The following is a 25,967-nucleotide window of genomic DNA, read 5'->3' as shown; positions in this document are numbered from 1 at the left end:
TGCTTTCATCTTGAGAATACAGCTATGAGGTCTGTTTCAAGGGATGTCCTTCAGCAGGCAGCATGAATTGCAGAATCAGTCACCCAAATGGCCTAGCACATATAAAAATAACCAGTATATCAACGGGGTTGAAGCCAAGCAGCAGTTAAAGTAACTACTAGATCAGTAACACTAAGCTCACTGTGCAGCTCAACAGACAGATGCAGCCGGAAAGGAAAAGCCCAGGCCATTTTTAGTTTGATTTATATCATTACTTCATTTTTTTATTCAAGGCATGAAACATTCCGAAACGGAAATGTTAAAGATTGAGAAGGATTGCCACAACAAAATGAAATGCGATGCAAGTGTGAAATCGATAGGGGAATATTCCTGCCCCTAACACGCCAGGGCGCTGGGACCAAGAGGAAGATGCAACTGTCTGTGGTGGCAGAGGCTGCTGGGTGGCTGCTGCAGCCCCTGCTCGTGCTGCACCGGGCTTTGCTCTCTTCGGTGCTGCGGCGGTAGGAACAGGCCTTCCAGGCTGGTGCGGGCAGCAGCTCTCCCTTAAGCTGAGCTGTACTTATTCACACGAGTTTGGGAAGTGTTTGTTTGGAAAGTTCAGACAAGAGGGTGGAGGGGTACGCAGTCAGGGAGGTAAAAAGTAACGTGCACAACTAAATCTGAGAGTTTTGAAATCCCACTGCAAACCCCCTCCTTCAGCACATTCTTTCCTGTTTGCAGGGAAACAAGGATGTTTTCTTCCAGCTCAAACACCCTTTTATTCAAGTTCACAGTTAAGAAAATAAGGATAATTTCCATAACGGAGGCTTGAGAGCCTCAAGCATTGCTTCCTGCTGGAGTTCCTGCGTGACTGAATATAATTTGGGCTACAAAAACACATAAGAAAATTGACACCTAATGCATCTCCAAAGCCCAAAGTGTATAAGCTGCACGCACGGTCACTAAATGAATAGATTCCTTTCTAGTGATTTAAACTGAATTTTGGAAGAACTCCTTTCTGAAGCACTAGTGATGTCTTGCGTAGCCCTGGGTTGATTCAGTGCTTTGGAAGGCCTGAAAATGAGTTTCCTACGGCCCTGCAGCACCCGGGGCGTTCCGCCAGGCTGGGCCGAGCCGGGGCCCTCTCAGGTGGGTTGCAGAGCAGGTGCAGCGCCTGGAGCCCCGCGGGCTGCTGCCGGGGGCGTGGAGCTTTAATTGCCTTAAATATGTCAGCGATGTTTACTTAGCAATTACTACTGTTTGCCTAGCAATCGGCAATGGTTAATTAGTTCAGTTAGCAGGGAGCGGGTCTTTTGAGGCTCTTGAAAGCAGCCCTGGAGCGCTGTGCCGGCGGTGGCTGCTGAGGGCCGGGAGCCGCCCGGGCGCCCCCGCTCGTCCCGCGGGACCCCTCCCGCGCCCCCCGTCAGCCCTGCTCGGCCGCTCCGAGCGCGGCTTTGGAAAGGTTCTCTGGCTCCCGAGGACGCTTTAGAATCACGGAATGGTTTGGGTTGGAAGGCACCCGAAAGCCCGTCCCGTCGCCCCCCTGCCACGGGCAGGGACACCACCCCGGGGCTGCTGCCACCGCTGGAACGGTCACCCACTGCTTTAACCCTTCCGGCCCCGCGTCCCAGCGGAGCCCCCGCAGTTCCCGCCGCCGCCGCGCGGGGGCGCCCGAGCCCGCCAGGAACGGGCTGCGGAGCGGGGGGGAAACCGCGGTCCGGTCGCAGCCTCCGCCCGCGGCGGGAAGGAGCCCTCGTCCCGCCCCCCCGCAGCCTTCTTCCCTGGAGCCCCTTTCAGCGCTGGAAGCTGCTCGAAGGGCTCCCGGAGCCTTCTCTTCTCCGGGCTGAACCACCCCAGCTCTCAGCGGGGCCTCACAGCAGAGGGGCTCCAGCCCTCGGGTCACCTCCGTGGCCTGTGATCACAAAATCACAGGATTGTTTGGGTTGGAAGGGACCTTAAAGATCATCCAATTCTTGCCCCGTGCCATGGGCAGTGAAGCCGTAGGTCTGCCCATCCTAAGGGGCTGACACACCTCGCAACGAAAGCAATGGCAGTGAAAGTTGCAGACAGAGCCCTGGAAAGTGATGCTCCGTTTTATAATGCACAGTAGGAACTTACAGTCTGTCTAAGAGAAGCCGAATGTGGTGTTTATGCTGCCTAGAGGGGCTCCTCTGGACTCGCTCCAACAGCTCCGTGTCCTTCCTGTGCTGAGGACTCCAGAACTGCATGCAGGGCTCCAGGTGGGTCTCATAGAGGGGCAGAATCCCCTCCCTGCTGGTCCCACGGCTCTGGATGCAGCCCAGGACATGGGCTTCACATCTCCAGGTCCCAAGTCCTTCTCCCCAGGGCTGCTCACAATCTCTTCACCGTCTCTTTGTGCCATCCCTACACAGAAGTTTGCGTCGTGTCTTGACACTGGTGGAACCCTAGTGTGTTGGAGTCCTGCTGGATGTACACACGGTGCTACCTGACAAATTGAGATCCTGCTGTGCCCACAGCTATCCAGCAGGTATGGACATGATCCACGGAAAACTTGCTTTTACTCTGGAAATGTTTTATTCTACTGTAGAAGCCCAAAGGTCACTTCCCAGTGCCATTTCTGGCTACCACTTTATGCATTGCCTGCGCTGCTGAGACCAAGACACCACAGAGCAGATCAAAGGGGAAAAAAGGTTCCCTATAGGCTGCTTCCAGCTCCCAGGGTGTGTACGGGGTGTGCACCAGGCGTGCCTTACAGCACACGTGCACGCCTGAGCTTTAGCAGAACAAGAGGTGCCGGGAAGCCAGGGGCAGGTGCAGCTCCCTGCATCCCAGTACCAGCCCAGAACCTGCCCAGTCACCAGGGAGATGCCCAGATATGGTGTGAGCTCTGAGAGCAGGGGGATCAGTTTACAGGTTTAGCTCAAGGTGCCAAATTCCATCTAAAAGCCTTCTTAAGGTCATTTAATCATTTATTGAATCTGGTCTTAAGCCTCAGTTCACCCATAAAGCATTTTGTCCTGAGGCCAGAATCCTTTTGGAAGTGAGTGCCTGTTGCCTTCTGTTTGCAGAGATATTGGTGCAGGAGGGCCCTGGGATGGTGTCACAGCTTCCTGGGGTGAGCTAAGCTGAGGAGACCTGACCAGATCTGACCAGAAGCGTTGATGCCTTTCATTTGTGCAACGTGAGTATAAACTGTTATTAAATCAGAGCATAACAAGTGGTGAGGAGGTTTGCTTTGCAACAAACGGCTTGCTGATGGTGTGAGGATGCCTGTCAGTGGCTCTGCTAATTGTTAGAATGTTTTACAGTTGGGGAATTTTGCTGAAGAATCTCCCACCCATGTAAGAAACACCCAGACAAAGGAGAACAGGTAACAGTATTCGGGACAGACCCATGTCAGGAGACAGCCTTGTTTGAGAGCATTAAAATCAGAGTTTGTTCGATGTGAGCAGACAGTGAGTGTGCAGTCCCTGGCTATTTATAACTCCCAAATCAGCAGGCAGACGGCTGATGTACCCAGGGGCCAGCAGGAACAGAGCAGTGCGGTTTATTAGCCAGCCGAGGTGGACGTGCCATTTGATACATCCATGTGTGAAAGTATTTTTATCATGTTCTGCATACTGAAAAAGGTCACAGAAGCTTTAAACGTGAAATTAAATAAAATTAAAGCTTACTGAAGATATCCAAATCCCTCAGGTACTGTGAGTCTCTCAGTGGCTTAAACAGCATTTGTAGTGAAAAGTGGGCAAACCGCAGGGGACCTCAGTCCCTTTGAAAACCCCAACAGGAACAGCTTTCCAATACCTAGAAAAAGAAACATCATTTAGAAACATACAGCCATTATCAAGCAATAGATAAAAATAGCTGCTTAATTATCAAATTCTGCATATGGACTTCCTGACCCATGAATTGAAAAGTAATTCAATTCAATTAAAAAGTTACAATCAAACTAATTAGATTGGATTGTGATAGCTCAGTTCCTTTCGGCCAGTTGATCCCATCAGCTGGGTAATTAACCGGCATTAATCAGTTAAGCTCCAGCAGAGGTGTTAGTGGGTTTAATACCTGTATTAATGTCTTGCAGAGATAGCTTTGTGTTTCACAAATGAGGTAAAATAACTCGCCCTGACTCCTGGCATCTCAGGTGTTTCCCTGTGCCCGTTGCTGGACTGGGTTTCTTGGCTGGAAGTGTTTGCCGTGTGCTGCCATGCTCTGCCTTTCTGCTGAAGCCCCCGAGACACTCGGACAGCCATGGGCTGGCTGCTCCGCTGCTCCTGCCAGCCCTGGAGGAAGGCACCCGTTGCGGGAGAGCCACACACCCTGTGAGGGTCTGACGGCATGACACACTCCTCTCTCCCTTTAGGAGTGGAATGTTCCAGCCCTATTTTTCTTTTGACATGTTTATCTTCATGTAATAGCTTTATTTTTTAAATATTTTTTAATTATTTTTTAAATGCTTTCATTTTTATATCTTTGATTTTTTGCAGGGGGGAACAACAGTTTGCAAAGGAAGCTCATGGATTTAGTAATATTTTTTTCATATTCTTTACCCAAAAAAAAGAGAAAAAAAAATCAGTGACAAGCGGGGGCGATTGTGGGAGCCTCTTGCCTTATTCCACCAAAATCCAAGGGGCTGAAGAAGCTGAGGAGAGCAGAGAAACCTTTGTTCCCTCTGGGATGGAAAAGCCCCATGGGTACAGGCAAGGTATTGGAGGATCACAGATGACAGATAACTTGTTCTTTGGCTCTCAGTGTAAGTTCATATTGCATATATCTTCAGAATAGTTGTTGCATTTAAGGTTTTATATTAATTAGTCCACTCACCACTGTGTGTGGAAAGAGCCGACTCCCAAATGCTCACAGCATTGCCATATGTTAAGTATTTGCATTTGTAATTCCCCTGGCAGAAGATGCTTTTGCAATTAAATTACTGTCTTTCAGAAAGAAATATGAGTTTTTAGAAGGGTCAATAAACCTTCGGTTTGCTCCGTGTTTTCCTTTCCGTTTTCATTTTCTCAGCAGTGCCCCCTTTTGATTTTACCTTGCTGTTGGGAAAGGCAGTACCGGGGCTGAGCTCCAATGGAATCAGAAGCAAGCTTTTGTGGGAGCATTGGAACTCACCTGACACTTCACCAACAGACAGCAAGAATCCAGCCTTGCATTGCTGCAGCACTGCTGGGGGAGGGAGCAGAAAACCTTAGGCTGGAAGTCAAAGATTTTCTGTTCCTTCGTTTCCCCTGGAGAAGAAAGGTCCTTCATGTAGGCTGATGCCAAGAGTTGTGCTGGTGGTGACGCTTATGGACTTCTGTGCTAGTCACCCTCTTCTTAACCAATGTGAAATGAAACTCCTCTCATGTCATCGGTCTTAGAGAAATCTGTGGGGATTACAAAACTAGGAGAAAATTAATTTCAGCCATCAAAGCATGACCTTTCTGTGTGCCTTTCTTACAGAGGAGCCTGGGAGAATCCAAAGCTCGGTGTGTCCTTATTCCCATCACAGACTTTGATCTCAGTTTTTCTGGGGAGAGTCACAGAGCAGTCAATGTTTTCAGTTGCTCCAAGGAGAAAAGTTTTCAAAATAAAAAAAAAAATCCATTTGAATGATAAAAATAACTTTCAGTTCAGCTCATGTAAATGAATAACTTAATGAGGAAGAGTTTTCTGTTTGTTCATGGAAAAAACAGTTTTACCTTCTAGAAACAAAGCATTTCAGCCCACATTGGTTTTGCAAGACTTGCAAATACACAAGATGTCACTCTTCAAAATACAGACAGCAATGCAGAGTGTGAGTGCAAAACGTGTTGGGTAAGAGTATGAGGAGTATCACTCGCTAGGTGATACTTGGAAGGAGTTAAATGCTATTACCCATTTCAGTGTTCCATTACCATTGGAAAATGTACGTTTACAGTTACCTTTCCTAAACTTGCAGCCTCTGTTTTTCTAATCTGAGTTGATCTTGCTTATCTTTTGTCTTCTTAAAAACAGGACTAAAACCAGAACATACATTCTTAAAATCACAGCAATCTTTTGAATTGATCCATTTTCAGTTTCTTTAGAATAATTGTAGTAATTCAAATTCATTTGGTTTCTTTCTTTTTCAGAACGACTGATGCAGCTCTACTAAAAGGAATGCGATCCCTTGCATGAGGACAGTGTTGATGCCTTCTTCAATCTACATTGCTGTTTTGTCAGTGGGCAAACCTTCATATTTCCAACATAGAAGGAGTGGTTGCTATACACCACACTGTATACACAGGCGTGAAAATAAACCCATTCATTCCAAGAGAACAGAAGAGGTGGGGCTGGAAGAAGGTTTCCAGCCCTCTGAGCCAAATATTCGTCTGCTTAGGCCAAAAAAGCAGCCAGGCTCCCAAAGAGCAGCCACCTCCTTGGGCATTGCCCACCAGCAGTTGTCACAATACATTGTATGTTATGCATTTGGGAGAAAAGAATAGCCATGTAATTGCGAAGGTTTCAGGCTAATTTTAACTCTGTTAAACAGAATTAATGAATCTGGCTCAGAAAAATACAAGGCACCAGCTTCTTAAATTTTTTTCAAAGCTTTTTATAGCTTTCTAAGAGGAAAAATTCCAGAAAAGCAACCCAGAGCTGCAGCTGCCTGAAACGTGAAGAAATGGATTTATTTCTATGAGCCTCTGACATTTTTCTTGGATGAGAAAGAAAGATACATAAGCCTCCCAGCACAAACATTGAGAATGTAGGATCAAGACTCTGATGGACTCATTGTGTGTTTCACTCTGTGAGATGGAGCAGAAGAACCTGAACAGTGGCTTTTGGCCCCTCCTTTATGTATCTTTGGTAATTGTTTTCAAGAGCAATGGTCTGTCTGCTTTCAAGTCTAAAAATTCCCCTGTGTGTACCATCAAGAGATGTTTGCTGCTTGGCGCTGTGGATTCAGGAGAGACAAGAAACTCATCTAGTAGCACAGCAGAACTCAATGATGGGAGCAAGGAAGAAAGGGTAAGAAGAAAGGCAGACAGTCCTCTTTTTATCTTGGGCACTTTTGGCTGGCTACAGACTTATCAGAATGAGATGTCCAGCCTAAGTTATACCAATAAGCTAGAGAACTGAGTACAAGAATTATGTGCAGCCTGGATCTACCTGTGGGTTCCCACTGTAGAGACCCAGTCTACAGCTTGCATCATCCTCGGAGAGCTTCTGTTCCTTAGAGTAAGTCCATCGTGTTGCCATGGAAAGGGAAACTATAGGAATAGTTTTGTGCAATATCTCTGTAGGACCAGGAGGGTCCATGTGTTGAAGCCTGCACTCCAGGCTATGCCAGATTCCTGGACTATTGGTCTGCACACACTGCCAGCTCCTCTGAGACCAGAGCTCTGCGGAGTTGAGCAGATCACAGCTTGCTTCTCTTCCAGGCTTGCAACAAGGAAGACAGTGAGAATATCACTTGTTCCCCAGAAGTCTGTGTTCTGTATTGAAGGGCTGGGCTGCGCTGGCTCAGTTAGGAACTGGGAACACAAGGTAAAGTTCCCAGCACACAAGTGAGGTGGAGGGGCCAGTGCCCAAAACTTGCAGGGACTCCTAACAGTAATTCCTTGCCGCAAAGCCCAATTGCATGCATTTATTTTCTCCTCCCTGCCATCTTTTCTCCCAGTGAGCCTTCAGAAACACTTTCTAGGGATTCATGAAAACACATGGTGATAAAAGAGTTTATCAGAAGTCCTTTTGGTTTGTGAAAATGTTCTCATAAATAAAGAAAGGTGAGTTGCACAGATATTTGCAAGAGTGCATAGGTGGAACCGCAGAGGTAGGCTGGAGGACAATGTTGATTTTATTCAGGTAAGCAGGTACAGATACTTTTACAATCTGCACACGGCTGGCATCCTGCTTGTACATTCAGACATATATATACGTGCTCATGTGTATATATAAAGAAGTGAGATGGGTCAGTGCACACTGAGGACCATTGTGTCAAAAACATCCTGACAAAATGGGAAGCAAGGCTGGCAAGAAGTGACAGCAGTAGCTCCTGGTGAAGGTCCTGAATGCAAAACCGAGGGGTTGGTTCCTATTTCTGGTCACTGCTATGGAAAAGCACTCTCCCCCTATTGTCCCCTCCCTCTCCTCTCTTATTTTTGGCCAGGGTTTCCTCAAAAATCTATCTATGCCCCCCTAAGTAGATTGCAAACTCTTCTGAGCCAGGGGTTGGTCTAAATTGGCAATACCTGCCATAATGAGGATTTGCTCTCAGAGTCATTCCTAACATCAGTACCTCTTGAGATACTGCCTTAAATTCCTCAGGTTTCTGGGAATCCAAGACAACTGGGGAGATATTTCTCCCTTTGGAAAGGCTGTTGGACCGAAGCTGTAAGGAATGGCAAATCCAGCAGGGTTGATTCTGTTGTGATGGGTATATTGATGACAGAAGTTTTGTTCTAATGAGAACCAATTGCAGGCGCCGTGTCTGCGAGCACAAATACCCCAGGGATGTGCAACTGGTCACAGGCAGACGGAGAGAATGCGGAGGATCGTTCTGGGCAAGTGATGGTAACAACTCCTGGAAGAGCCCGCAGGAGCCCCCTCTGAAGCCTCCCACAAACACCACTAGCAGTGGGGGGTCTGCTGGACTCGCACACAGGAGTCAAAAGCCACATGCAATGGCCTGGAGGACCTCCAGCTTCCTGGGAACACAGCGAGTGCTGAGCGCTTCACAGGGATATAAATAGGGCAGGCATTTTAGCCCAGAAATAAACAAAAAGTAAAGATACTTGATAAAAATAATTTACAGCATCATTGGAAATTTCTATATATGTGATAAAAACCATTTCCAAATCCAAACCAATCTCCTAAAGTGAAGACCAACTACAGAAAAAAACTAATAACTAGAAGCTATTTAGAAGGAACAGAAAGCATCGTGAGAATAGGGGAATAAAGTATATCTCAAATAGAACAATATAACGTTATTGGCAATACAACAGCGCACAAGCCTCTGGAGGTGTCATGCTGTCTTCTTTGATTAAAAGCTTGCACAGAAATATGAGCATTAATTTAGGAAAACTGTTTATATCTTCAGTCTCTCTAGAATATTATTAATTGAAGTATGCAAAATTAGGTCTTCAGAGCTCTTGCACAATATTGCAAGCAGCAAGGCTTTATGCAAGAGGATAAAACAAGGATTTCAGGGGGGTTGGGAGAAGTAATTAAGTTCTATAGCTGGCAAGTGCATTCATTTACTGGAATAACTTCCCCACCAAAGTGGACATAGCTCTCTTTGTTTTACCTCTGCAGATATTTCCTGAAGGGATGATTAGCAGGGTGCTACAATTAATCCTAAGAAAGAAGCCACCCAACTACTAAGTGACCTGGCAATCTGAACAGCTATTTTGGATCCTTAGGCTGTAGGACTTGAGCATCACTAGCGAGACAAGCAGCTTCAGAGGCAGCATCCCCCAGCCACGGGCAGAGGATAGGTAATAAAAATGTGATCTACCACAATTTCCTTCCTTCAGCTGCCTGTGGAGGTAAATTCTGATTTTAAATGAGTGAGGGTAGGACAGACCCATACCTCTCTGATTATCTTTCCTTTATTTATGGCATGAGATCCACAATGAGTTGTATTTCTAGGTTGCTGGTGGTATGAGAATGGAGAAACGGTTATACACTTATCCCTCCTTTTAGGATCTTAACCCAACATCCACCATCACTTCTTTATCTTTTTAAAGTTTAATTCAGAGCCTTCCTGCACATCTATCTTGGTACTTCTAGATCTATTCCTGGGTCTCAAGGACAGAAAGAGAAACCAGCAAATATCTCACGGTTTATCCCTTGGAGCTAGGCTCTTTCTAAAGTCATTCAGGCCGACCAAACATCGATATCCATCTGCAGATGTTAAAGGAGTCAGGACTTGCAGAGCGGAGTCATTAGGCAAATTAGAGGTGTTAATAAGAGCGGTGCCTCTGCCGTGTAGCAGGTGAACACAGCTGCACCTGGTTAGATTTATGGCTTCCTAAGTGAGGAGATTTTCCCCCACATGGCTACAAAAGCAGGCAGGAAGGAACTGCCAGAGGCAGACCAGGCTGGGAGAAGAGAACAAAGGAGCTGCAAGCTCTGATATCAGAGAGACGCTGGCTTCAGGCAGGTAAGAATTCTCACCGTTTAGAGGAACTTCTTAATTGGAGAGAAAACTAGATTTCACATAGCAAAACAACAAGGCTAGAGGAAAATAAGGACTTTCTCTCCCCTTCTTTTTTTCCCCCTGTTTGGATAAGTAGTAAAAATATTTAAATGCTATTTTAGAAGTCTGTTTATTTCTTAAATGAATGGTCTCATTTAAACTTGCAGACAGAGACACTTGGATATCATCTAATATGTTGAATTTTTTAATATCAAACTTTTAATCCTTTGTCTTGGGAAGGGAGCAGCTTTCCCAGTACAGGAGAATATAGGGATCTCCTTTGACCCTGATGTCCACCGTCCACCACCTCAGGCAGGAGCGTTTGTGCTGAGGCTGCAGTTCTTCCCCCCCTCCCTCTCCTTCCCAGGAGTTTCTTCAGGTCTTAAGAAAAGCTACTTAACTGTTAGGATCATTAAAATGTCAGTCTAGAAATCAAAGAAGCGCACCATAGGACTTGAGGTGCTTTTAAAAAGAAATTAGGGTCACCTTGAGGTCTAAACACAACTAAGTTGTGCTCTAATTTTCCCAGGACTGTCTTAATGGAGGTTTAAGCTTTTAGGCTCTACAAGTCAAGCAAAGTGATGGTATTTCCCATCTGAAGGTACTACTCATCGTGAATAAGGGTTGAAGACTAAGACCCAAATGTGCAGCTGATCCTGAGCAGAGAAGCAGCGGCTGGAAGCTCAATGTGTGCTCAACTTCTAGCTGAAGTCATTACAATAAAAGTGAACTAGCTCAGGGAGTGCCCAGCACCCAAATCCAATTTTCATGCTAACATGTTGCTGAGAGTACAAATTACAGAGAATTTGCCAATCCAAAGCTAATGTTCAGAAGAGCCTTTCAGTTAGCAGTGCCGCCCTTCCAATAAAGCACATGTGCAATAAAGCTTACACAATTCTACTAAACACAGCAAAACACAAAGCAAAGTTAGTTGTAAGGATGCTGGTAAGACGATTTGTGTTCCAAAGCTGGGCCTGTGGAAAGAGACCATTTTCAAATGCTTACTCCCCAGAGGAGTGAGAAGTATAATAAATTTTTGTGCATAGTCAAGGGTGAGGGCTTTCTTGGTGGAAAGAAAGCCGGCTGGTTGGATTTTACCTGTAGAGAGGAGAAAGCTGGGCACACTGTGAAACAATAAATTCTAGCAGAGCCTAAAGCGTGTCTGCTGAAGTTACTTTCCCCCACTAATAATTACAGTTCCCAGCATGTATGACATGTTTACCTGCCTCCTTTGCTGCCAGATTCACTTCCACATTTCCTCCTGCCTGTTCCCTCTGAGATGGTTTCACTGCTTGGGTATTCCACCTGCCCTGCAGGGGAGGGCTCTGCTGGGATGTGCCCTGCAATGCACCCTTCCTCTCCGTGTGTGCATCTGCATCGCCAGCCTCTGGTGGAAATCACTTCTGAGATCATAATCTTGTTGCCTTTGATATTAATTATGGATTAGTTGTCTAAATATGATATTGTAATGTGCAACTATATCAAACCTCTCTGGGATGGGATGTATGAATACCTGTTTTACCCCCCAAGAGTGCAGTTTGCTGGAAGCTCATTCTGGAAGCTGCACGTGTCCCCCAGCCCCTGTCTTTGCTGCAACAAATAAATGATGTTGCAAAAATGGTGTTTACTGCCTTTTTGCATTAATCCTTACAAGTAAAGTCAATTGTCATCAGCAGAGTTAATTCCAGTGACACAAGGGCAACGTGTCAGTGAATAAGGAAAAACAGGTTAGAGAAAGTTTGGGTATAGTATGTGTTTTCCAGTCATTGTGTTTTGATGATTTACATGTAGGAGACTCTACTTAAAGAATGACCCAAATGTTGCTAAAGGGAAGACTGATGAAAATGGAGACAGTTATGGGTTAGTGCAGGCGTGGGACCTCCCTGGCCGGGGACCTTTTCATAAAGGTCCATCAGAAAGGCCACTGGTGCTGCAGGGCAGGGAGGTGAACTCCTGTGAGAGCCTTCCTAGAGCTATAACTGTGTTGTATGGTAAATAGTTGTTTGAGGATATTTTAGCTTTTATTTGAGATATCATTTGTAGATTGAGAGTGGGGGAGTTGATCCAGGAATAGGACACGACCCAGGAACGTGGTTATTAAATGGGCATTACATTTCTAATTCTTGAGAAAATAACTTGAGAGAGAAATCCATTAAAATTCTGACTAAACCCAGTGGGTGCATATGCAAAACCCAGCTTTGTGATTCAAGCCTATAAATGCGAGTGAATGTTACTCCTTTTGCATAAGTCAGGTGGGAATTCCAGAAAATTGGAGGTGGTTCCATGCAGGTGAGGCAGTACTGACACATTCTGGCATTACCCAGCATGGCATTGGACTGAGTTGTTGTTATGTATACTATCATGTTTGTTTCAAAAACTGTGTTTGGAAATCCGGGAATTTGATGAAAAGGAAGTCGTATTTCGATCAATGCAGGTTGATTGCTAAGAGTGAATTTGGTGCCTTATGAAACAGGAAAAATCGTTTCTGCCTCAAGAAATGTGCATGTTAACTGTACATTATTTTGAATATTTTAATATTCTGGCTGGCACGTCTGTTTTAAAAAGCTACAAACTTCTCTCTGCTCTGGTGGTTTATGATCTGACCATTGGTAATTGGCAGCTGATGGAGGAAGACTGCAGAAGAGTGTTTCATTGGAAGACTGTTTCAAAACACAATTTAGACGGTACCCTGGGATTTATAATTCCCATGTGGTCTCAGTTCAAATGCTTTTTTTTCCAAGCAGACAAAGCGCTGATGAATGGCCAGCCTCGAGTACCAGTCATGGGCGTGGAGTGGGGGGCACTGGATGTTGTTCTTTCCATGCTGTCAGGGAAAAGGAAACCTCTGCAGGGCACTGCAGTGCACATGTGCTGCCACCAGATCTACACAGATGTGATTGTCTGCTATTCAGTAAACAGAGCTTTTCGTGATGCCCCAGAAAGAGAATCTAGTTCACGCCCTCCAGGCTATACAGTGCTAACTGGGATGGAAAAGAGTAAGCAAATAAGTGGAAAACAGCCAGCAGAGGCGAAAGAGCAGCTGACATCCCCTGCCCACTCAAAAGCAGAGCACGATGCATTGCAGGAAAGATGTTCCTGAAGCACGGGGGGCAGCCAGCTGAGCTTGTTAAATGGACGTTTTCTGATGAATAAATATTGTGTCTGTCATACAAAGAGGTTGTTTTTCCAAGGGAGTGCTCCTTTTCCCAAACACAGCCTAACAAACGGGAGCAGAAATACCCTTAAAGCCCTGCTGCCTGGACAGGGCGCAGCAGGGCTCTGTGGTGTTTGCTCCCTGTGCTAATTTGAGAGGATGGGATTTTGGTGTCTGCATGGCCAGGTATCCTCTGCCATGGGCACTCAAGCGTTCAACCTTTCCGTTACAGTTTGTGTCACTTGACAATACCTCTATTATTAGCAATACCTGAGCGGAGCAAATAGAGCACATCCTTTTAGTGGAATTGGTTTTGCACTTTAACCTGTTGGTTTATTTCTTTGTGATCGCTCTGACTGAATGAACTTATTAAATAATAATACTGGGATGCAGCAGTGAAGCAGCTGGCATAGAGTGTTCTTAAAAACCTGACAGCATCGCCATGCTGCCATAAATCCAACTTCAGCATCGTAATGGGCTTAAAAACCATATGTGCTTTTATACGAGTTGTATTCCCAGTTTCTTCTTCATAGTTTTGCTTATAGTCTTGCTCAGCAGGGTAGACCTGACTCATTTGATAGCTTAGTGGAGAAATTAAAACGCCACTGGGTTTCTGTGGCCTCCCAGGGCAGGGCAGCTGATGCCAGGGCTTGTACAGGACTTCCTGAGCTCTTTTCTCTCCTGGGCACTGGCAGAGTGCACGGGGCAGCAGCCGCGGATGCCTGGAAGAGAGAAGTGCTGCAAACCCAAACCTGGTGTTCAGTGTGCCAGGGCCACATCTGGGGGAGGTGCAAGGGGCTTTAATTGGTCGTACGTGGCAGGGAGGCAGGTTATCCACAATATGAGAAGCGTTCAAGACCCCAGAGATCTATCCCTTGCTGGCTAAGGGACTTGTGCAGCTTCACCCTGTACCAACTCGCTGGTGCTGCAGTGGTTTCCAGGAGGGGTGGCAGTGCCACGGTAACTTGGCAAGAGTCTTCTCCTTGCAAAAATTACAGTGTTTTTTGGGTTTTTTTTTTGCAGGTACAGTTTCAAACTATGGGAGCAATTTGAAGTAGCAATTTGTGCTATTTCAGTCCTTCTAGGCTGGCTCTGCTGGCCCCCATCTGCCCCACACCACTGCCACTGGTTCCAAAGGAGGTCTCGTTCCAAAGGAGGTCTCGGACTCCTTGAGCTGTGAGAGTCACATTAGGTACCTGTGTTTGAGGTCATTAAATACTGTCTGGCAGCCTCATTTGCATACAAGAACAACTGGAATTGAGTAAAAGTACAAGTAAGAGAGAAAAATAAGACGGACACCATTGAGCCTTTGTCAGGGTAGGCATTGAAGTCTGTGCCTTTCACCAGTCTGGTGTAAGGGCCAGTTTACTCAGCTGTCCCTTGTATGCTCTGGAGCTCTGATAGGTGGCTGAGACGAGATCCTCTGGTCTGGGCAATTTCCTGACGCTTATGGCTTTTTTCCAGCACTGTTTTTGTTTGGCAGCTCAGCCCTCTGAGTGCTTTTAGCTAGCAACATTGGTGATATTAATCTCCCCAATTTAAACATAAGTAAGGGGCTGGGAGGATCAGGGTAAGAAGATACTGTCTTTAATATCAAAGCTCTTTTCTTTCTTACACAGCTTTCTCTAACCCTCACTGCGTTTGCTGTGTCTCTCAAGCCTGGCTTGCAGTGCCTGTGGGCAGACAAGGCGCTGTACCTCTCTCTCCCAAAGTGGTCTCTGCATGGCACGAAGCTGTTGCCCACCTGTGGTGTTTTCCTAGTGGCAGTGCCTGCTTCCCTGTCAGCCTCGGACCAAGTGATTAACACTCCTCCATCCCGGAGAAAGGTTAACAGTTCCTTCATACTGGTTGACATTTCCCAACCTTTGAGTTGATTCCTGTGGGCAGTGTGCCACAAACAGTTAGATTTCCTGCCCAGGGTGACTAGTGGCTGAAAGAGCAACTAGGGCATCAGGCAGATGAGAGACCTACCGCTTACAATTACCGTGTCTTACCCCATTTCTGTATCTTGAGCCATTTGGATCAATCTCTCTGACTCGGTCTTTCCCTAGGTTTCCCGAAACAGCCGTCCTTATTGCACTGCAACTGGTTCAGCCAGGAGAAAGCTGGGAATAATGGAAAAATCTTCAGTGACAGAAGCTGAGAGAGACAAGACCACGCAAGGACTGTGAGATCTGACCGTGTCCCCACAATCGGCTCTGCCTGCAGCCCCTCGCTCCGTCACTGGTACCTGCTGCGGCTTTGGCAGCGCAGAACATGGAGGAGACACACCTGATTTGTGACTCTGCTTGGTGTGAGCTCTGGGATAAATACAATATTGCTGCCATCTGTGAGTTCTGCTTTATAAGGTGAAAGCTCGAACAAGGATAAAAATGGAGGGGAGGGGGGGCGGGGATCAGGGTTGCACAAAAACATTACAGGACACCCAAACAGAGAAATGGGAGGAAGAGTTAGGCAAAGCTTGAGAGGCTCTTGAGGGATGGGGAAACTGGGGGGTTATTGTTTGTGTGAGTGCAAAGCCACCCACCTGTGTTAGCAAACATTGTTCCCAGATTTGGGAAAATCAAACTACCAAGCGTCAGGTTTAAACCAGTGCCCACCAGGGTGTGGATCAGGGGCTCAAAGCAATGGGGGGAGTTTTCCGTGGGCTGGCGGGGCAGCTGGACCAGGCTTCTCATCAAGTTCACGGTAAGGTGCATCATGCCTCGCAGTACCTTGCTTCCCCCCCCCATCATCTACTCTTTTATTACAACAAAAGTGGGCAGTGGTACTTCCTATAGAATTGTACCTTTCAGCAGGTATTTAGTGGATGCTGTAGATTGTAGTGCTATGGAATACAGCATCCACAAATGTTACTCTTCAGGATCTACAAAAGCCTAGAATGCCTTAGGCTTACTTCCCCTTCTGTACTGATTAATCCTTCAATACAAATTAGTGAGTAACACCAACAATTAGTTACTTCAACTCTGTTGGGTTGCCGTCAATTTAGACAGTTAAATATAGATACAAAGGTAGATAATGACACTCCAACTGGGAGATGCTCTGTAAACAAATGAGATACAGAGTCTAAACTGATTGGTAAATTTGCATTTTTTAAATGCGAAATATTTTTTTCATTACTTTGCAATTATTCATCAAACACCATCTGTTAAGAGTCAAGTTAATAAAATGCCAAAGAGCGTAGGATAACAACAAAAGTAATTTTAAAATAATTTTCTTGAAAGGAAATAAATGCACTTTATTTGAGCCAGTGAAACTTGAGAGGGGGAGAATGATGTTTGCTGAGGGTTTCAGTGTGAAAACAAAACCATTTCCGTTTCCAAATACCATTTTCCTGTTGGGTTTTGAGAATCAAACACAACATTTTACCCAAACGGTACTGTAGCACGGTGAGATTTAAGCTTTTAGCAAGTTTTATGAGAAAGCAAAACTTACCACTTCTTTTCTGTGTGAGAACTGTCCCAGACTTTCACTGTCAATTAATTCTTTCTCATTCTAGTTTTCAAAGCCAGGTTCCAATACACCTGACAGTTTCCGTGTGGAACAGGACTGCAGTGAGGTCTGAGGGGCCATGGCCACTCCGCCGTTGGAAAGCCTCTCGACTGAAGAGGTAGGAGAATGCAGCGGTGCCCTGCTCACCCCAAAGAGTTCAGATCTGTACGTCTGAACACTCTTTAAAGAGCAGAACCCTCTGTGTAAGGGACATGCGTGCTCCTCAGCCTCCGGGGTGCCTGAGGGGGTCAAAGCTGCAGCAGGGGGCTGGAAGCTTCTTGCTCTGCTTACTCAGCAGAAACATCGCAGATCTGGGAATGATCTGGATCCCCTGTTCCTTCTCGAGGCACTCCTTGCTGCTGATCTGGCAGCTGTGTCAAACAGTGCCCCTTTCCTGAGGAAAGCTGGGAGTCCAGCCATGGTTAATCCAGCTGCATGTCTCAGCCTGCCAGCGAAGCAGCGAGGGCTGCCGTACACAAACATTTGTTCAGAAACCTGATATCGCTCCCTACTGCCAATTAGGTTGAGCATAAGCATTTTTCCGCAGCTCGTTTTCCACTCCATGTAAAAGCCTGATGTTTTTCTTCCGAAGCCCAGCTGAAAAGTCAGCAAGATGAGTGATTTGCAGAGTGGAAAGTTAAAAGAAGCATGGATATGGCAAAATGTTTGGGTTTAACTTTTTAAATAGAAGCAATGGTTTTGGATGTTCCCAAGTCAAAGCATTTAATTTGGATTTGTTAACCTGTTTTGCAGTCTGGTTTGACACAAGATGCCCACGAGGAATATTGCTTCCCCAGACTCAGGATGGTTGACAGGCCTCCAGCTGCTTTCACTGTGGTTATTACTCTTCATGCCCAGGAGTTAAATCCTATTAAACCTCAGGTTTGTATGTTATCCTCCCAGGCAAGTTCTGGCCGCCGGCAGGGAAGAGCAGAGTCCCAGGAAGGAGGTGAGCTGCTTTGCACTCTTGGTAAGAGGAGGACTAGTGGTTTTTAAACCAGTCTCTCTGCTAAGCCTATATTAAACTGGATGAGATGTTGAGGACTTCTACCCCATTTTTTAACCGTTCCCTATGCCCTTTCTATTCCTCTTTTATTCCACGGAACTGGAAAGCTTTCCTTGTGTGTCTGTGTTACACAAACCACTTGGGTGTGTACTCAGCCTCTATCCAAAATGCTCTTTGAAATGCCGCTCGTTGAATTCTGATGGCAGCCTATGCCTACACAGTTTATTAAATATTAAATTATTATCTGGGCTACAGGGTATCTTGAGGCTGATAAATTTCAGATAAGAAGCCAAATTAAATACATATTTATAATTAAGCTAATTAAATTAACTCTAAATCTTGTAACATATCTTATCTAGTGCAGTCTTCTTATTGCACTTAAAATCACAACTAGAACAAAATGGGCCACTAATGTAAAACTCTTTCTGCTAAAGGAGTAGTTGCTGTTTAGGAATCTTGTTCATCTTTATGAACAGAAACGAATTTTTAATGAATTAGACTGCTGCGGACATCTATGACTCTATAAATGCAGGCTGTTGGGGCAATAAATAAAGTATTAGCAGGGTGAGAACACCACTTCTTCCCTTCTGAAACATGATAAGCTGTGTTTTACAGAATATAGGAGCAATGTGCTTTCCTTTGGGCGTTTCTTAGGAATAAGAAGGTGAACTCTTAAAAGTGTCTCAGTCTGGCCTTCAAATTTGGATTGGTCTTTACTTGCGTATCCCTGAATGCACTTACTCAACTACGACAAAGAGCATCTTATGGAGTTCCATTTGTGCCTTCTTTTCGAGGGGTGTAGTTGGTGACTGGCTGGCTGCCCCAGCTCCAGAGATGTGAATGTGTCTCCTGCTCTGGACTGATCAAGTCTCATACTGTGGGTGTGTAAAGAACAACACAACACACCGCCAGGAATCTGAAATGTAAACGCCTCTTCCGTTATTTGCATCAATCACAGCTTTTTGCAGCTTTTTTTAATTTTTTTCTTTCATGAATGATTGACTGGCTGTGAACTAACTGTTATACTTACGTTTTTTCACTTTATTTGGTATAAATATACCTAATAATCATGCCTATGGTTTCATGGATTAATGCACTGTCTGCCAGTTTGGGAAGTCCTCACCAGCTGCCTTTCCGTAGCGATACAGGAGGCAACTAAACTCAGTTGGTTTTACCTCTTTGGGAAGCTTTTGCCTGTTTGGTGGAAAGCTCAGAAAGGGTTAACTAAAAGCCCTCAGATTCTTTCCACTAGTCTTTCTGTAAGCCTTTCTACTAAATTCTGCAAGCTTAGGATCAGGTCTTAAATAGTGGATGCCGAAGGGATGGAAGTCTAAAGCAAACGATGGGAAGAGGACAGAAGTGTCGTGAATGAGAAATAATGTTGATTACACCAGAAAGAATGACCTGAAGTATTGAGACTCCACCAGACTTGTATCTTGACACCTCCTACCGATGCTGCAAAAAACAGCAAGACATGTAAGTAATAGTCTTTTCTATCTAATCTTGCCAGACTTGCTCAAGAAATATCTTTTGGGGGGATTAACTGTTCCTGCACGGTTTCTTCAGCATATTAGTGGATAAAGCTTTTTCTTCTTGTCATGTCTTTCTCACCTATGAGATTTTTTTTTTTTGAAAAAAAACCCCACAGCCCTAACCCAGAAACCGAAGGTTTTTAGATCGTATTAGAAAAGTCTCATTCTGCTTTTCCCTTTTATCTTACTGTATTGAGGAAACAAGTAATGCTGCCACGCTCATCTGAAAACCGAATGCTCAGGCCTAACAGACTCAGCAAAGGTGGAAGGAGCATCTTTAGAGGACATAGAAGGAGGACAGTGTTCTTGTTTAAAAACAAAAACCAACAACCAAACCACCCAAACCCTTTCAACATACGTTCAGTAAATCCATGAAGGAGAACTTAATAATGAGGGCTATATTTAAAAGCATATTCCTCTGGTAGAGACTGCACCAGATAAATACGGTGATTTCTATGGCTTCAGAGCGTGGCTGCTGTCAGGAGAGATCCCAAGTAATCCAGCACGTAGCTAGAACAGATTTTGCTAGCGTGGTTGGGAGTCTGAGCAGATTGTTGGCTTTGTAAGTTATGCACAGTTCCCAAATCTTGCATTTTAATGCCCACACCCCTCTATATCTACAGGTGCCCACATAAACACAGTCCTCCTCAGAATTCATGCTCCTTTAATATAGAGAGAGGCAAAATCCCTCTCTCTGTCTTGGACTGAATACGATGCATCTGTTCCAGGTTACTGAACCGATACATTCTATGTTATTCTGAAAATCAGAGTATCAGAAAATGCCTCCTTGGGTTCCTACATGCAGAGTACAGATCTTGCAGTGTGGTGATAAAAAAAATGGAGGAAATGAGACATGTCATTTTGTTACCAGAATCTCTCAGAAGATTTCCAGTTCAGCTCAGATAACGCATTGCCTCTTGGAATTTTTATTGCAGGTCCTGTGCTGTTTTCCACCCACACGGCGATACAGCTCTCCCTGGTGAAAGGCATCTAACACAGTGCCTAAGAAGGCTGCAGAGCGAGCAATCCTATACTTTGAACAAAGGTAATATCCTGCAATATTCATGGATATTGTCTGGGTCTCTATCTGGATCTCTGTCTAGCTAATTATTTGTAGTAGTTTACCAAGAAGGACTATAGAAGCGAGGGTCAGGGCAGCGCTGACCACAGCCACTGCGTCATCTGAGCAAGTAAGGGCAATAATTACTTGCTTCTACAACCCAGGGACCCACCCCCACCAGAGCACCTGCAGGGGGTGATTCACCCAACGCTACATCAACTTTGCCACCAGGGGTTCGACCATTTCAATTAATATCAGAAAAGCACACAAAGCACACTCTGCTGAGATTTCTTGTGGGTTAAACCCTTATGGGACCTCACTGGGACAAAATGACTTCTGAAGAACATACATGTGAAATCAGAGCATTACTCTGAGATGCTGTCATGGCATGTTTGTGTTTGCAGTGCTATGATCTGTGCCATCACTTTCATTACAGACCTGTATTTTTAATGATGCGTGTCGTGTCAGAAAACATTATTTTAAAGCTGAGATTTAGCAGTGCAGCCCCTGGCCTGTGAGACTTATAAAGCTAAAGTCTCACACCAAGCTGCAAAATAAAAATATTGGGTTTAGCTGATTCATGATTCAGCAGATAAATACAAGCTGCTATCTTGTTTTGGGAACCCTGGGAATGCACGGCTTGGATGGCCCTGCTGCTAAGGGAGGGCCCTGCTGCCTCTAGAATTATGCTTTCAGTTTATTAGGGGGAGCAAGCTGTTTGCTGATAATGCACCCAAGTTTGCTTTAGCATCTCCTCCAGCTGCAATCCCCCCTCCAGTCTCTTTAAGGCAGCTTTTACTTGCCCCTAAGCTTTTTACTGCCCCTAAAATGGGCAGTTTTTCCTTCTGGAAGTCATGCCAGGGACCATGTGGAATTATTAGTGAGCAGAAATTTTCCAGCCTCTTGGAATCAAAGTTCAGATTTTTCTGCCCTTTCCATCAGCTTGACCTCTCTGAGGAGGGAAATAATTCTTGGAGATGTGAGTAGAGATCAGTACCAGACTTTCCAACTGACTCGCAGCAGATCCACCCAAGGAGGCAGGCTGGGTGCCTGTGACATAGCAGCAGACTGGAAGCTGTGATGTCTAGGATGGCTTCGGGCATGCTCTTCACACTTGGACAGCCCCACCGTGACAGTGTGGATGTGGGAGTTGCACCCAGAGCATTAACGATGGCAACGAGCCATGGCAAGCCCCCCCAGGCCCAAGGCAACTGTTCAGCGGGCCCCGGGCCCTGTCCTGCACGGTGCTGAGCAAAGCTCTCGGAGAGAAGAGGTGGTTTCATAAAATATATCCAATATTCCAAACAACCCAGGGATGGAGGCTGGAGAGAAAAGTGATCTGAAACATCACCCCCGCAAGACAGAGAGGCAGGAGAAGGCTACCCTGCAGTTTGTGCTCTAAGCATCTGTAGGCGAGAAAAAATAACATCATTCCTTGTACATATTCCATTGCAGCCATTTACAGATTTGCCACACGTACAAACACGTTCCCTTTTCCTTTCATAGTTCTTAAATTGCTAAGCAGAATTTAAACCAGCAGTTTAGCTTCCTCTCTGCTCAGCAGACACCTATCACCAAACATGATCTTCTGGCCTGACGTGGATTAAGAGAACTGAAACACATGCTGTATATCAAAACCAGGCTTTCTCACCATGCTGCTGTATCCTGCTCCCAGGACAGGTCCTTTTCACTTTTGGCAGCCCAGCAGTGAGCTTTGGCAGCAGCGGTTGATCTCCACTGAGCAATGAGGGCATGTAAAGGTCAAGAACAGAAGAAAAGGGCACAGCTGGAACAATAATATTTCAGGGATTTTTGAGTGTTACAATGGTCTCCTTGAAACAATAAATGAGGCCTTTAGCTGGTGTTGATGGTAGGTTCTTCAGTGCCCGGAGACAGAGGACAGGCTTACTCATACATCCTAAAGCACGCGTTCGTGTTTCGCCTCTTTCAGCATCAGTACCACTTCTGGACAAAGCTGCCTCCAAATCCACACAGCATGTGTCCACATGTGTCTCTTTCACAGAGCACTTTAGGTCCTGGCTGACTCCATCTGAGATGTTTCCAAACACCACTGTGCACTGATCGCTGCTGCCAAGTTCCACCAGAGCACGAGCACACCCACCGCTTACTCCAAGCCCTTTGATAAAACACCTTGCTGAGGAGGTGCAGGCAGGGCTCAATGCAGACATTCCCTTGTCTGAGAGACTTGGCACACTGGGTCTGAAATGCTGTTTTGAAAGGTCTTTTTTTCACAGAAGGGGTCACTGACACTTGAATCTGTGCCCTGTTGATGAGTCTTAGAGGTTTTCCTGAGGACCAGAATTGCAGTTTATTCTAATTGGATTGAATTCTTTGTTCTCTGTGTGCGTTCTCCAATGTAACTCCTTGCAACGTTCTTCCCTTCCCCTAAGGTAGGGCTGAAGAGGAGACAGACACTCAAATGTTAAAAGGTCTACCGAGAAAAAATAAAGTAAGTATCAGAGTTTCACATTTTGGTTGAAACTAACTTGCAAAAAAGGTTAGAAGAAAATAAAATAAAAGTAAAATCTGCTGTGACCTTACATAGCTGATACCGAAAACAGGGAGAAGCCTATGTGTACAGACAGCAGAAATGACAATAGCTTGAAATCCAAAGCAATACAAATCCACTGCATGCAAGAAAATCAAATACCGCAGAAGATGCGTATTAAGACAACCTCAGTTTCTCTGCCTTTAGAGCCGTTTTTGAAGACATTTTTTTCATTTCAAAGAAAGTGTACCTAGAAGAGAAAAAACACCTCCAGCATCCCCTGGCTGTGGAGCTGCAGGGGCACTGCCTGCGTCTCCAGGTGAGGATGCAGGGCTTCCTCCCTTCCCGGGGTCCGGAGGCAGAGGGGGAACAACTCCCTGAAGCCAGCTGAATGGTGCTGATTTAAAATGAAAAGAGAAGAATATTTTGTTAGCAGTACTTCGAACTTTTGCTTTTACATATGAGAAACATCAGCGTTCTGTCAGGAAAGAACTATAAAACCACAGTTGGATCTTTCTGCCCAAATCCTTAGGGGGTTCAGCTCTCCCACAGAAAATGAGTGGGGACTTCATGACAATGTAATTCACCTAAAATTTGTGATGAAGAGTGCGAGATCACTGTGGAAAGAAATCAGTCAGAAGCTCCTTTAATTTTTCTTTCTTTGCATCTAACAGATCAGTGAGATCCTGACAAATGCTGAGGAAATTCTTCCATGAACACTGCTCAAGCATTGCCATTTCCAGAGCTGGCCAAGAAGGTGCAAATGTTCCTTGAAACCCGAATAATCACAGCCCAGCTCCTGGGGTTGGATGACAGATATTCACCACAAAAGGAAGCAATCTTTCTGTGTAGGAGATAATTGCAGGAGATATTTATTAAGAATGGGGTTGATAAGAATCAAATAGTGATTAGGGACATGGACAAAACTTCATCACTTTCTTCTTTTCTGCCTTATAATTAGAGTTTCTAGCTAGACTTTCTATGAGCAGGTGAAATTTAATATAAGAAAAGTCAAAGATACTCTGGAATATTATGGCATAAAGGATACAGCAGATCATTTCAGGGTCTCTGTCCTCACTTGTTCCCTCCACCGATCTTGAATTTTCCCATATGGCTGCTTTTCTCTTTTTTCATGGTTGCTCTGAACCTTCATCAGCTGAATATTTTTAAAAGACAAATGGATTAGTTAGTAGATATGGAGATAGTATAGCTGAATGTGGATTAAAATCACTTTTTCCATTGTGAAATGGATCCCACTTGAGACCAGTGAGGAGGAGTCCTTAGTGAAAATGAGCTGAAGCTGCCCCCTCGTTTGCAGCTGATTGCTGCTGTGAGATGGGCACTTTCCCAATTGCTCCACCGGGAGCTCGCTGGTTTGGCTCTGTCTCTGTGCATGAGTTTTACACAAGTTTTCTTTCCTTATCAGTGACCCACATGGGGTGTGTTGAGTGATAAGAACAAGGGAGAAAGCAGCAATACTGGCTGTTTCAGTGTCTGGGTTAAGTGAAACATTCACTGCATTTAAAAAAAGATAAAGGAGATGACAAGGCAGAACTACAGCTGATGGAGAGGTTCTGACTTACATGGAAGGGTTTAATCCACGTGCTCTACATTAGGCGAGAGATGAGGGGAAGCGTCAATCTATTATCTGTCCAACCTGTTCTCTGTTACAGAACTGGTTCTTTTTTAATGTGAAACTCAGCCTTGCAAAAGGCCTGGGTAGGTGAGTGGGGTGCCCTGGTGGGAGTTTCCAAAATGGCCATTGTTTTGAAATCCGTCACTTACTGAGCCTTCTCTTGGAGATTTCGCTTCTGTGTTTTTCTTGCCTGGTAATGTTAAAATAAAGAGAAGTTGACCGTTTTTTTGTATCTTATTGCCTTGTTCTCATTCGTCCCTCCTGTATGGCTGCTTCCCTTCAAGATGAGCAGGGAAAGAAGGTCTTATTAAACCTAGGAAGACTTTGCCATCGATGTCACTAAGGGAGGGTTCAGACCAGCTTTCATTGCTGTGGCCGAGACCTGACCTACAAAGGCAGCATGGATGGCTCAGTCATCCCTGGTCTTTGGGTGACAATGAGAAATGGAGGCAAAAAAGAAAGGGGGTTAAAGACCTTCATGAAGTGATTCATTATTTCATGAGGAAAAGGGTAGTCCTTCCAAAAAGCCTTAATGCATTAAAAGCTTCCTTCATCATTATACAGTTTTGAAGAGGTGGTCTTCTAAATGATCTAAGATACTATTGACAAATCAATAGTCCTTTATTGACTATACACATAAATGATATCAGCTAAATGAAATGAAGCAAGATGAGATTAAAAAACCAGTGTAACACAGTTACCCTGTTAGCAGACTCTCATCTCTAGGCAAGTTGAACTGAAGCTTGATCCCTAGATTTCTGATCCACTCATCCACACACGCTGCAGGATGTGTTTGTCCAGCAAAAATGCAGAATGATTTAGCTTAACTCTTCAGCTCTATTCCTGCCCAACTGTGTATGACACTACCATGTCTACTGCCTCACATTTTCATTAAACTCATTTACAGTCCCACGGAGCCTCGTGGCTCCTTGACTCGGGCACCTCTGTGAGCTCCTGGCGGTCAGGGCAGGCTGCAGCACTTGCATACATCAGCTGCAGGAACTCGCTCACATACCAATTAGTTTTGCATTTGGATTTTCTCCTGGAACACACTCTTCCCTGGGCCCAAGGAGAGCTGCCACGCCTCATTCTCAGTAAAATTAATGTTATGTTTGCTCCCAGCTGTAGAAAGCGATTGGTAGAGGGACAGATTGGGTATCTCTGAGAGCTTTTTTGATGGTAAAGCGTTGGCTTAGACTCGCATGTTTTGACTAAAAACTTTTAGGCTAATAACATTTGGAAGACGAAGAGGCTGAGCTGATAGGGAGGGGATGCTGCACCTCATTAACAGAGCTTCCTGAACCACAGGCCTGGAAATAACGGAACTATTTTAAACAGCCTGCTCGGGCTTATCAAAGGAATTGCATAATTCCTTCATTTCCGTGGTAAGCCAGTTAAAGCAATAATTAAAATTAGAATTTCAAAGTCCTTAAAATTAACGGACTTGTAGAAAAGCTTTCAGTG

At 45.1% G+C, this 25,967-nt stretch overlaps 2 long non-coding RNA genes across 3 annotated transcripts; both read left to right on the top strand.

Annotated features, from left to right (window-relative positions):
* Nucleotides 1–1,779: 1,779 nt before the first annotated feature.
* LOC128852751 (uncharacterized) lies at nucleotides 1,780–11,632 on the top strand. The gene is made up of 3 exons (XR_008450798.1): nucleotides 1,780–2,488; nucleotides 3,030–3,142; nucleotides 6,063–11,632. It is a non-coding gene; the product is annotated as an uncharacterized LOC128852751 (long non-coding RNA).
* Nucleotides 11,633–15,343: 3,711 nt separating this feature from the next.
* Nucleotides 15,344–24,717, top strand: LOC128852750 (uncharacterized). 2 transcript variants are annotated; one of them, XR_008450796.1, is made up of 6 exons: nucleotides 15,344–15,561; nucleotides 16,768–16,878; nucleotides 17,514–19,242; nucleotides 20,234–20,343; nucleotides 22,770–22,828; nucleotides 23,542–23,677. It is a non-coding gene; the product is annotated as an uncharacterized LOC128852750 (long non-coding RNA). The 2 variants fall into 2 exon arrangements; XR_008450797.1 differs by lacking the exon at nucleotides 22,770–22,828 and having other exon boundaries at nucleotides 23,542–24,717.
* Nucleotides 24,718–25,967: the final 1,250 nt, after the last annotated feature.

The sequence above is a fragment of the Cuculus canorus genome, chromosome 7 (genome assembly GCF_017976375.1).
Source record: "Cuculus canorus isolate bCucCan1 chromosome 7, bCucCan1.pri, whole genome shotgun sequence".
Lineage (NCBI taxonomy): Eukaryota > Metazoa > Chordata > Aves > Cuculiformes > Cuculidae > Cuculus > Cuculus canorus.
The sequence above is the reverse complement of the archived record's forward strand: the minus strand, read 5'-3'. Positions and strand labels throughout refer to the sequence as shown.